A 12,926-nucleotide genomic window follows, 5' to 3' on the forward strand; every position below is an offset into this window, starting at 1 on the left:
ACCAGAAGAGATAGAAATGTATTACTGGTAAGTAGTAATTCTAATTATAACTTCAAAGAATGCATATGATCAAAATCAGTTATTTATGTGTTAAGCTTCAGTTCAGAGTTAAAATAGATTATAGTGAGATTTTATAAAATGACAGCACTTCTAAACCAGGATTAGCAGAACAGATTCATTTAGTACTTTAGAGGTCAAATTATCAACTTGCTCTTAATCCACCAGCAGTTGCTGGCAAATGCTGTTGGCAGAGTCCAAAGAAATAACACTACTGATGTAACGTTAAAATCTATGGATAAAAAACCTTGACAGTCGTAATGTAAAACACACACACACACACACACACACAATAACAACAAAAAAACTACACAACTTATTGTCAATCAATTGTGAACTATAATTTTACCCATACCTTCAACAGAGGGCCTGACACATCCTTCCTCACAAAATTTCCCACATACCTACCAGCAACTTGCAAGGATCACTGAGCAAAGAACAATGAGACACTATTTCAGAGATGGGAGCATGGGCAAGTGACACATAAAAAATTAGATGTTGATCCCCATGCCCTTTCATTTAAAGACAACCTCCAGAAAGAATGGGGTGTAGCAGTCCCAAATTGGCTGAGGTTATTTTTCTCATCCTGACAAGACAGTAGGGCACACATTGCAGAGCTTTGGGAGACACTTTGCACAGCATGGTCTTTGTATAGGGCTTTTCTGGAGTTATGTACTGCATAGGAGCTGGCAAGGGACTCTGAGAAAGGGTGCTCGACTTAGAGAGTCAAGAAAATTGAAATATTGAACTGAACATTGAAAAATAGAATTGAAGAATCTTTACAATTCTAGAAAAGAAGCTTTCAGAAATCCTACTTCTGGGGATTTATCCAAAAGAATCGAAATCAGGGTCTCAAAGGAATACTAATACTCACATTGTTCTTTGCAATATTATTCACAATAGTAAAAATATAGAAACAACCTAAATGTCCTTCAACAGATGAATGGATAAAGAAAATGTGGTATATATACAATGGAATATTATTCAGCTTTTAAAAAGAAGGAAATTCTGCATTATATGACAACATGCAAGAACTGTGAGGATATTATGCTAAATAAAATGAGCCAGACACAGAGACAAATACTGCATGATTCCACTTATATGAGCTATCTAAAATAATCAGAGTGAAATGATGGTTTCCAGTAGTGGGGGTAAGGGGTGATGAAGAGTTATTAATCAACTGGCATAAAGTTTCAGTTAAACAAGATGAATATGTTCTAGAGATCTGTTGTATAATATTATACTTGCAGTCAAAAATAGTGTATTGCACACTTAAAATTTTAAGAGGGTATATCTCAAGTTAAGTGTTCTTACTACAATAAAAAACAATTTAAACTTTCATTTTTTGAGCCTATAAACTTAAATCCTCACCTGCTACACTTCAGTGCTGAAATGATTTTTGAATTGTTCTGATTAGACTATAGCATCATAAAATCACTACCTAGTGTGGCCTACAAGTGGGCCAGTCACTGCTCCTAAGAGCTCCAAGCCTCAGCCAGCGATACTGCTGCCTTCTAGACAAATCATGAGATTTGGACTAAATGAGACATCAGATGAGAAGTGAACACAACTTAAGTGTGTTTTCAAACAAAATATTATACCCACTGCAACTGGAAGGAAATGGCAGTACTAATTTATTCCATCATTTCCAAGAAACTGAGTCAGTTTTCTATTTTGCTAATACTATGTTAGTTTCCTCTGACCAGGGGAGAGATATGGAACACATCCCTGTTTGCCTTGAACTGCTTCTAAAATTTCGCTTCCATTTATTTAGCAAGTCTAGTTCAGCACTCTAGCAGGGATCATCGATACTGGATTGGTATAAATCTGGACATACCTCCATTTTCATTTTTTTTGCCCTGTGCACTGTGAAGAAGTAGCTCTCTCCTCCACAATTTCCTATTCCTGGGCCATTGGGCCTATTGCTTAAATGTACATGAAAAACAGTTGACTTGCTATCTTTCTCTTTTTAAAGGCACTTCAAAGTCGTTACTTTATGAAAGTTACCATATAAATCTACTCTCCTGTTATTCTCCTGAATATCTTCTTTAACTTTCTGTGTGTCCTTCCCTAATCTTCTGGGTTATGTTAAAAAGTATCTCTTACTGATAATGTGCTATTGACGGATCTGCACTAGTCTATTCTCAGCCCCTTATAAATCTTATTTGGAGCAATAAAGGTATCCTAAGATCCTTCCCTGAATATATTACATTTAATCTAAAATTTAACTCATTTCCCCATTTTCATCAATCTTTTCCCTCAGATTTAAAAACATTTCAATTTAACTGCTTCTACAAAATGGCAGCAAGAACTATTTCATTATCCACGATGTAATAAGTTTAAATATTTTTTTATTTTTACAGTAATAAGCACTTCAAAGTTATTTTAAGGTTAAATAAAATTTATTCTATATTTCTATTATTTTCAGCCTCAAAATTTCTATTGTATGTCTTTGTTTTTATTGTGCTTTAGTGTTGTGCTTATTATTCAATTATCTCACAGCAGTACATTAATATATATTCTTAATTTTATTTTTTTTCTCATTTAAAGCATAGATAGCATTATTTTTGTGCAGTTTGGTAGCGACAATGATACAAAGCTTGTTAACTTTGTTATCCTTGTGCTTTTACAATTAGCTGGAACTTATAATCCTATATTTAATAAATTAATAAAAAATATTTAAACCTTAATGGTATAAAAGACAGTCAGATGTATTCCCTTTCAGAATGGGTAATAGATTTTAGGAATTTCTAGTTCTTTAAGAGAGGGAACTAAGGTAACCAACCAACTACATTCCATCACATACTATATTATTTCCTTCAACTCCTTAAGCAAAGCTACTGATAATGATATGGCTTTTTAGGTTTATTTTGGAAACATTCATTTTTAGAAAGATAATATTCCATAAGCTCTACTGTTTGTCATTCACTGTGCATTAACTGTTGCCCAGAGTTGTGCAAGGTGAAAGAACATGAACTTTGAATCTAGATGTGTCTGAACCCAAATGCTAGTTCTCTCTCTTACCTGCTGTGAAACTATAAGAATAAATTAATTTTCCTAAACTTTAGTTTCTTCTTTATGAAGTGGATGGCAGTAATACCACTTATTGGTATTAAATAAGGATTTAATAAAATAATTTATGTAATAAAATATGTATACTAAGTAATAAATATTAATTTAAAAGTTTATATTCTTAAATGAATTTCAAAGTCTGCCTTCCAAAATATTCTTAAATCTATATTGAAAATTAGTATTGGAGAGCTATTTTTAGGAGGATAATGTTAGCAACATTAAAATTTATCTCTTTAAAATCTACAGCATTAAAATAAATTAATTAATTTTTAAAAATCCAGAGCATTAAGGATAGTATCACTTTCTTTTAAGTATTCTGTTGCACTTCCCTAGTTATAATGTCAAAAATGCTATTCAGTTTTATATTTTTCAAAAAGGTTTTTTTATAAATATTTTTATTTATTTGTCAGAGAGAGAGAGAACAAGCAGGGGGAGTGGCAAGCAGAGGGAGAAGCAGGCTCCCTGCTGAGCAAGGACCCCCGATGCAGGACTCAGTCCTAGGACCCTGGGATCATGACCTGAGCTGAAGGCAGACACTTAACCAACTGAGCCACCCAGGCGTCCATCAGAAAATTTTAATGTAAATCACTGTAGCCAGAAACATACAATGAAACGTCCACTCTCCTCAATCACATATTTAATGATTCAGCATCAAGTAAACATAGCTCAAGAAAAAGTTTAGTTGAATGACTATGACATCCTTTTTAGAATCTAAAGCTAAACCCAGGGTGAGTCACATTATAGTTTCCACTACATTTTATTCCATATTTTCAAACTTCATGGCTATATAATTAAGGTCATTTAATGATTAATGTTGTTAGATAGGTTTTAAACTAGTTTATTATCAAAAGTTTCCCTCAATGTTATCACTGAGCTATAAATGATACTTTAGAGTCATCTATCCTTTCAATATCAGGTTTTCAAAAATGTTAATACATAGCTCTATATGAGCTGATAATATTTATATGACTATAATTTTAAAGCCTTTTCTCCATTAGTAAGTATAATCTTCAGAGTACCTTTTAATGACTTGATCTTGCTCCATGATTTGCTTTGAATTGTTACTACCTAACTATATAATCAACTTGACATATCAACTGATGCTTTACCAGCATAAAAGTTCAGAATTAAAGCATTACAAGTATGGTAATTTGGTCTTAGTTAACTACAATCTCTCTATCTAGCATCTAAAACAATGCCTAATATACAGGAGGTATGTAGTAAAAGGGAATTAAATAAAAACTGACCATCTAGCTTATATGAATTCAAATACCATATTCTCTTCCAAATAGAATTTCATCACTTCTGATATTTAAAAGTATATTTTGTGTGTTCAGCTCCTAATACTCAGGGTTCATAGTGATTTTGCTATATTCATCACTGTCCTAAGACTATAGGTTACAACTATAAAAGGTCTATAAGAAAATGGAGAAAATCTTCATGACACTGGATTATGCTAAAATTTCCTAAGTAGATTTCTGGTCCTGGAAAAGGACAGATCATAAAGAAAAAAAAATTGATAAATTAGACTTCATCCAAAAAAATGAAAAGATACTCATCAAGAAAATGAAAATCTACAGAATAAAAGCAATAATAATAATAATCACATTGCACATATATGACAAATACTTATATCCAGACTACATAAAAGTACTCTTATAATTTAATCAAAATACAACCAACCCAGTAAAAATGCCAAGATTTGAATAAATGCTTATCCAAAGAAGATACACAAAAAGATGCCCAACATCATCAGTCATCAGGTAAATGTTAATTAGAACCACAATGAGATACTTCTATACTCCCATTAGAATGACTAAATTAAACTGTCTGACAATACTAAGGATCAATAAGGATGTGGAGCAGCTGGAGTTCTGTTGCTGGTGGGAATGTGAAATGGCACAATACTATGGAAAACAGTTTGTAGGTCTTACATACTTAAATACATACTCACCATATAAGATTCAACAATCTCTTTCCTAAACATTTTTAAAAAGAAAGAAAGAAAAGAAAGAAAGGAAGAAAGAGAGAGAGATAAAGAAAGAAAGAAAGAAAGAAAGAAAGAAAGAAAGAAAGAAAGAAAGAAAGAAAGAAAGAAAAAGAAAGAAACAAGCGAAGATTTGTACTAAATTTTCATAACAGCTTTATTTGTAATGGCCCCAAACTAGAAACATCCTAAATGTCTATCAACCAGTAAATGAACATACTGTTTTATATCCATAGAATAGAACACTACTCAGAAACTTTAAAGAAGCATCTATTTAAACAAAAAACAACACAAATAAACATAACATATTATGCTAAGTGAAAGAAGTCAAAGACCACATATTATGATCCCATTTCGGTAAATCCCTAGAAAAAACAAATACTACCAAAAGAAATAGGGTACCTATCCTTAAGATATTGGAGGGGTAGACAAACCATGAGAGACGATGGACTCTGAAAAACAAACTGAGGGTTTTAGAAGGGAGGGCGGGGTGGGAGGATGGGTTAGCCTGGTGATGGGTATTAAAGAGGGCACATTCTGCATGGAGCACTAGGTGTTATACGCAAACAATGAATCATGGAACACTACATCAAAAACTTATGATGTAATGTATGGTGATTAAAATAATAAAAAAAGGATAAAAAAAGAAATTCATTTTTTAAATACTAAGACTTGAAAGTCAAAATGACTCCTTGATCCACGGGCTGCGGAATGGATGTTGTGTTAGCCGGCATGAAAACAATCATTAGTATCACTGTACATCTCCATCAGAGCTCTGAGGTGAGCAGAGTTACTGTCAATGAACAGTAATATTTTGAAAGGAACTTTTTTTCTGAGCAGTAAGTCTCCACAGGGGGCTTAAAATATTGAGTAAACCATGTTATAAACAGAAATGCTATCATCCAAGATTTTCTGTGCCATTTATAAAGCACAGGTAGAGTGGATTTAACATAAATTTTAAGGGTTCTAGGATTTTGGAGATGGTAAATCAGCATTGGCCTTAACTTGAAGTTACCAGCTACATTAGCCTCTAACAGGAGAGTCAACCTGTCCTTGAAGGTTTGAAGCCAGGCATTGACTTGTCTTCTCTAGCTACAAAAGTCTAAGATTGCATCTTCTTCCAATAAAAGGCTGTTTAGTCTGCATAGAAAATCTGTTAGTGTAACCAGCTTCATTTATTATCTTAGCTAAATACAGATAGTTTGCTGCAGCTTCTGAATCAGCACTTGCTGTTCTACCTTGTACTTTTATATTATAGAGATGGCTTCTTTCCTTAAACCTCACAGACCTATCTCTGCTAGCTTCACACTTTTAGTCTGCAGCTGCCTCACTTCTCTCAAACATCAGAGAATTGAAGAGAGTTCAGGCTTTGCGCTGGAGTAGGCTTTGTTTAAGGGAATGTTGTGGGTGATTTGATCTATCCAGATCACTAAAATTTTTTCCCTATCAGCAATAAGGCAGTTTTGCTTTCTTAGCATTTATGTATTCACTCAAGTATCACTTTTAATTTCCTTCAAGAACTCTTCCTTTGCATTCACAACTTGGCTAACTGGCACAAGAGGCCTAGCTTTTGTCCTATCTCAACTTCGACATACCTTCTCACTAAGCTTAATCATTTCTAGCTTTTGATTTAAAGTTAAAGATGTATGACTTGAACACTAAGAGGCCATTGTAGGGTTATTAATTGGCCTAATTTCAATGCTGTTGTGTCTTAGGGAATAGGGAGGCCACAGAAAGGGATAGAGATGGGGGAATGGTGGGTTACTTGAGCAGTTAGAACACACACAACATTTATCGTTAAGTACTATTTTATATAGGCATGGTTCATGGCACCCAAAACAATTACAAAAGTAACATCAAAGATCACTGATCACAGATCACTATAACAAATACAGTAATAAATATAACAAATACAGTAATAAATAACAAATACAGTAATAATGAAAAAGTTTGAAATACTGTGAGAATTAATAAAATGTGATACAGAGATATGAAGAAAGAAATACTGCTGGAAAAATGGTGCTGGTAGACTTGTTCATTTCAGGGTTGCCCCAAACCTTCAATTTGTGGGGGGAAAAAAAAGCAATATCTGCAAAGTGCAATAAAGTGAGCACAATAAAATGAGGTATACCTGTATGAGATCATGTTATCTTCAAACAGAGACAATTACTTCTTCCTTTCAGTTTGGATGCCTTTTATTTCTTTTTCTTACCTTATTGTTTTGGCTTGGACTTCCAGTACTATGTTTAATAGTAGTAGTGAGAATGGGCACCCTTGTCTTTTTCCTGATCTTAGTGAAAATGATTTCAATCCTTCACAATTGTGTATGATGTTAGCTGACATTTTATCATATAATGGCTTTTACTATGTTGAGGTAAATTCCTTCTATATGCAACTAGTTGAAAGTTTTTATCCAGAAAAGTGTTATATTTTGTCTAATCCTTTTTTGTGTCTATTGAGATCATATGATTTTTATCTTTCATTCTATTAATGTGATGTATCATACTTATTGATTTGCATATGTTGAACCATCCTTGCATCCCAGGGATAAATCCCACTTTATCCTAGAGTATTATCCACTCTATGTACTGTTAAATTCTGTTTACCAGTATTTTCTTGAGAATGTTTGCACCTATGTTCAAGAGGTATTGGACTGTACTTTTCTTTTCTTGTGTAGTTCCCTTATCTGGCTTTGGTATCAGAGTAATTCTAACATTGTAAAATAAGTTTGAAGTATTTTCTCCTTTTCAACTTTTTGGAAGGGTTTGAGAAGAATTATTATTAATTTTTTTGTATTAACCATGAGTATATGAGTGTTCTGTGCAAGCTACTTTGACATATGCATTATTTCAGATAATGAATATGATAGCTTTTCTGTAATGCATTAAGAGAAATGTTTAAAGCACATGTAATAAAGATGTTTGGGTTTTTTAAATTGAAATTTATTTGACATATAACAATGTGTTATATTAATGCTTTCTTAAATGTTTAATAGAATTCACCAGTGAGGGAAGTCACCCGGCCCTGGATTTTTCTTTGTTAGGAAGCTTTTGATTACTGACTCATCTTCTTACTCATTATTTGTTTCTTCAGATTTTCTATGTGTTCATGATTTTCTCTTTTTCTTTTTTTTTTTTTTAAGATTTTATTTATTTGTGAGAGAGAGAATGAGAGACAGAGAGCATGAGAGGGAGGAGGGTCAGAGGGAGAAGCAGACTCCCTGCTGAGCAGGGAGCCCGATGTGGGACTCGATCCCGGGACTCCAGGATCATGACCTGAGCCGAAGGCAGTTGCCTAACCAACTGAGCCACCCAGGCGCTCCGATTTTCTCTTTTTCTTCATGATCCAGTCTTGGTTGGTTGTATGTTTCTGGCAATTTATCCATTTCTTGTAGATTATTCAATTTGTTGGCATATAATTGTTCAGAGAAGTCTCTTATAAGCCTTTGTATTTCTGTAGTATCACTTGCAATGTCTCCTTTCATTTATGATTTTGAGTCTTCCCTCCTTTTTTTAGACCTTTCTAGCTGAAGATTTTTCAATTTTATCTTTTCAAAAACCAACCCTTAGTTTTGATTTTTTCCTATTGTTTTTCTATTTCATTTATTTATGCTCTAATACTTATTATCCTTCCTTTTGGTCAATTTAGGCTAGTTTGTTCTTTTTTCTAGTTCCTAAAGGTGCAAAGTTTTTATATGAAATATTTCTTTTTAAATGTAGGTGTTTATCACTATAAACTTCTCTCTTTGGAAGGATTTTTCTGCATTCCATAAATTTTGGTATTTGTATGTTGTATTATCATTTTCGTTTACCTCAAGATATTTTTTAAATTTTCTTTTTGATTTCTTCTTTGATCTATCAATTTTTTAAAGAGTGTGTTAATTGTCATATATCTGTGAATTTTTAGCTGTCCTAATGTCATTGATCTCTAGTTTCATTGCATTGTGGTTGGAAAGTTACTTGGTATACTTTCAATCTTAAGTTTGTTAACAGTTTTTTGGTGACCTAAGTTGATCTGTCCTTAAGAATGTTTCATATGTACTGAAGAAGAATGTGTATTCTGCTTTTGGTGGTTGGAATGTTCTATATATGTGTCTTAAGTCTATTGGATCTATAGGGTCATTCAAGTATACTGTTTCCTTATTTATTTTCTGTCTGGGTGTTTTATCCATTGTTGAATGTGGGGTATTGAAGTCTAGAACTATTGTATTGCTATCTATTTCTCCCTTCATATCCATCAATATTTGCTTTATATATTCACATTTTCTGATGTTGGGTGCATATATATTTACAATTTTTTTTTTTTTTTAAAGATTTTATTTATTTATTTGACAGAGAGAGACACAGCGAGAGAGGGAACACAAGCAGGGGGAGTGGGAGAGGGAGAAGCAGGCTTCCCGCAGAGCAGGGAGCCCGATGCGGGGCTCAATCCCAGGACCCTGGGATCATGACCTGAGCTGAAGGCAGACGCTCAACGACTGAGCCACCCAGGCGCCCCTATATTTACAATTTTATATCTTCCTGATGAATTGACTGCTTTGTCATTATATAATAATCTTCTTTTTGTCAGTGACAGTTTTCACTTAAAGTCTGTTTTTTCTGAAGTAAATATACTACCTTTGCTCTCTTTTGGTTACTATTTACATATAGGATTTTTTCTATCCGTTCACTTTTAGCCCATGTGGTCCTTAAAGCTAAAGTAAGTCTTTTGTAAACAGCATATACTCGAGTTTCGGTTTTTTAAATCCATTCATCTACTCTATATTTTTTATTAGAAAATTTAATCCATTTATGTGTAAGCAATTATTAATAGGGAAGGATTTATTATTGGTTTTGCGTCTGTTTTGCAGGTTTTTTTTGTCCCTTTTGTCCTCTCTTTCTTTCCTTGTGACTCACTCAATTTTTCTAGAACGTATTTTGGCCCCTTCCCCTTCCCCTCCACTTTTTTGTATCTCCTATAGGTATTTCACTACCATGTGGCTTACATAAAACATAGCTATAATGATCTATTTTAAACTGATAAACAACGTTAATTGCATATAAAACTCTAGACTTTTCCTTCTACCTCCACACATTTTATGTTATTGATGCCACACTTTACGTCTTTTTATACTGTGTACCATTAACATATTTTTAAAAAGATTTTATTATTTATTTGCAAGAGCGAGAGAAAATGAGTGGGGGGAGGGGCAAAGGGAGAAGCAGACGCCCTGCTGAGCAAGAAGCCGGATCCTGGGATCATGACCTGAGCCTAAATGTAGAGGCTTTTAACCAACTGAGCCACCCAGGTGCCCCTAACATATTTTTGTAATAACAGCTATTTTAATACTTTTGTATTTTAACTCTTACGCTAGACTTAAAAGCGACTTATACAGCTGCATTACAGCATTATAGTATTCTGTATTTGTTTACATATTTACCTTGACCAGTGAGTTTTACACTTTCATATGCTTTTGTATTGTTGTACAAAGGCTTTTATTTCAATCTGAAGGACTCCCTGTGGCATTATTTGTAAATCAAGTCTAGAGGTGATGAATTCCTTCAGCTTTTGTTTGTCTGGAAAGTTTTTTTCTCTTCTTTATTTTTGAAGGACGGTTTTACCACATATAGTATTCTTAGTTTTTTTTTTTTTTTCTTCAGTGCTCTGAATATATCATTCATATCCCTTTTGAATTTCAAGGTTTCTACTGAGAAATCTGGTTGTTTTATGGGGGTGCCCTTGTATATGATGAGTTGTTCCTCTCTTATGGATTTCAAAATTCTCTCTTTGCTTTTGATTATAATGTGTCTTGAGGTAGAATTATTTGGATACATCATATTTGGAATTTTTTTGGCTTCACGAATCTGAATGTCCATTTTCCTCCCCAGATTTGGAAATTTTCATCCATAATGTATTGGATGGCTTGCTGGTAATCTGTAAATCCCTTAGGCTTTTTTCACTCTTTTCCATTTTTTTTTTCTTTTTGTTCCTAGTACTGGATGATTTCAAATGACTTGTCTTCTAGTTCGCTGATTCTTTGCCCTCCTTGATAAAGCCAATTGTTATATAATTCCAGCAATATTTTTTAGTTCAATTACTATACTCTTCAGCCCCAAATTTCTCTTTTGTTCTTTTTTATAATAATATCTTTGTTGATATTCTCATTTTGTTCATGTATCATTTTCTTAATTTCATTTAGTTATCTGTGTTCTCTTATAATTCATTTATAATTCTCTTATAATTCAGCCTCTTTGATAATTTTGAATTCTTTGTCAAATAATAAATAGATGTCCATTTCTTTAGGTTGGTTACTGGAGATTTATTTGTTCCTTTCATCAGGTCATGTTTCTCTGATTCTCTTTGTTTCTTGTAGCTTTGTGTTGATATCTACATATTTGAAGAAATAGCTATTCTTCCCAGTCTTTACCAATTGGGTTCAACTGGGAAAGATATTCACAAATCACCTGAGCTAGACATTTTGGGAGCTTCTCAAACCCTTTCTATGGATGTATCTTCTCTGGACTTTTGTGTGTAGATTGCCAATTATAGGGATTTAAGATTTTTAACTTTTTTCAGGGGCCCATAATCTCTTGTTCCCTTGGGTGTTTGACTGCTCCACTGTAACCTGGGATATTGGAAGCATGTTCCACTTTTCCTCCCTTCTTGGAAAGAAGCCTCAGGTTCTGCACCTTGTCCCAATCTTGTAGAACAATGCAGGGTATAGCAAGCTTCCTGCCTCTTCCCTTTGTTTTTAACTGTCCCTAGGCACCCAAACCATGCTCATCCCATCAGCTCTCCGTGTACAACAAGACAGAAACCAGTCCTTTGGAAACATACCTAAAAACCAGGATGCTGGGGGCATGGTCCGCTCTTCTCCCCCAGATTCTATGCCTCAGATTCTGCACATTCTCCCAATCTTGCACAGCTCTGCCAACAGGAGCAAGCCACTGCACCTTTCCTTGTTCTTAGAGGCCAGAACTATGCTAGTTCTGTTAGTACTCCTGGTGAGGTAAGACAGAAACTAGTTTTTCAGGCAGTGCACTGAGAGTCCAGGGGCACTGGATGCACACTCCACTTTCTCTTTTTCCATGAGAGAGAAGTCATAGACCAAGTCACTGAGCTATGCTGTTGGAGGAGAAGCTGATATGGGTAAAGTGAGATTGCTCTTTTTACCCATTTCAATGTGGCTTTTTTTGGTTTTGTGCTTGTCTGAAGTACTGTAACTTCTTAAGTGGATTCAAAACTTCTCAGAAAAGTATTTTGGTCCATATGTTGTTGTTAAATTGGTGTTTCTGTGGGAGATAAGGGCTGAGACTTCCTATTCTGATTTCCTACTGACATTACTCCTGAATAGACATTCTAAATTGATTGAATCATAAGGAAAAGTAAGGTGTCTATCCTAAAAATACTTTGAAAAATCAGAGTATTTCTCTCCAATTACTCTAACAAGTTACAATTCTGTGCATTTTTATGTGGAATTTTTCTCAGAGGATGTCTTCAGAGTGGCTTATTTAACATGTACTTATAACACCCTTTCTTATTGCACATTTTTCAAAATTAGGAGTGTTGCCTGACTGCTATTTTGTCCAATTAATATTTATAACCTAGGTTGTCCATTTCTTTCAGACCCATAGCCCAGCATCTGTTTAATGAGCTGATTCATGTCTTTGCTCATTTAGCTCTAAAAGGTTTGCTAGGCTATCCATGGGAATGGAACAGTGTCATCAGAGTCCTGCAGTTTTAAAAAATGAAAACACAAAGTAATGCAGATAGAAACAGAACAAAGAAGGGAAAACCAGACCACTTACCAGGATGCTATGAATAACTCTTC

Source organism: Phoca vitulina, unplaced genomic scaffold (assembly GCF_004348235.1).
Source record: "Phoca vitulina isolate PV1807 unplaced genomic scaffold, GSC_HSeal_1.0 scaffold12, whole genome shotgun sequence".
In the NCBI taxonomy this organism is placed as follows: Eukaryota; Metazoa; Chordata; class Mammalia; order Carnivora; family Phocidae; genus Phoca; species Phoca vitulina.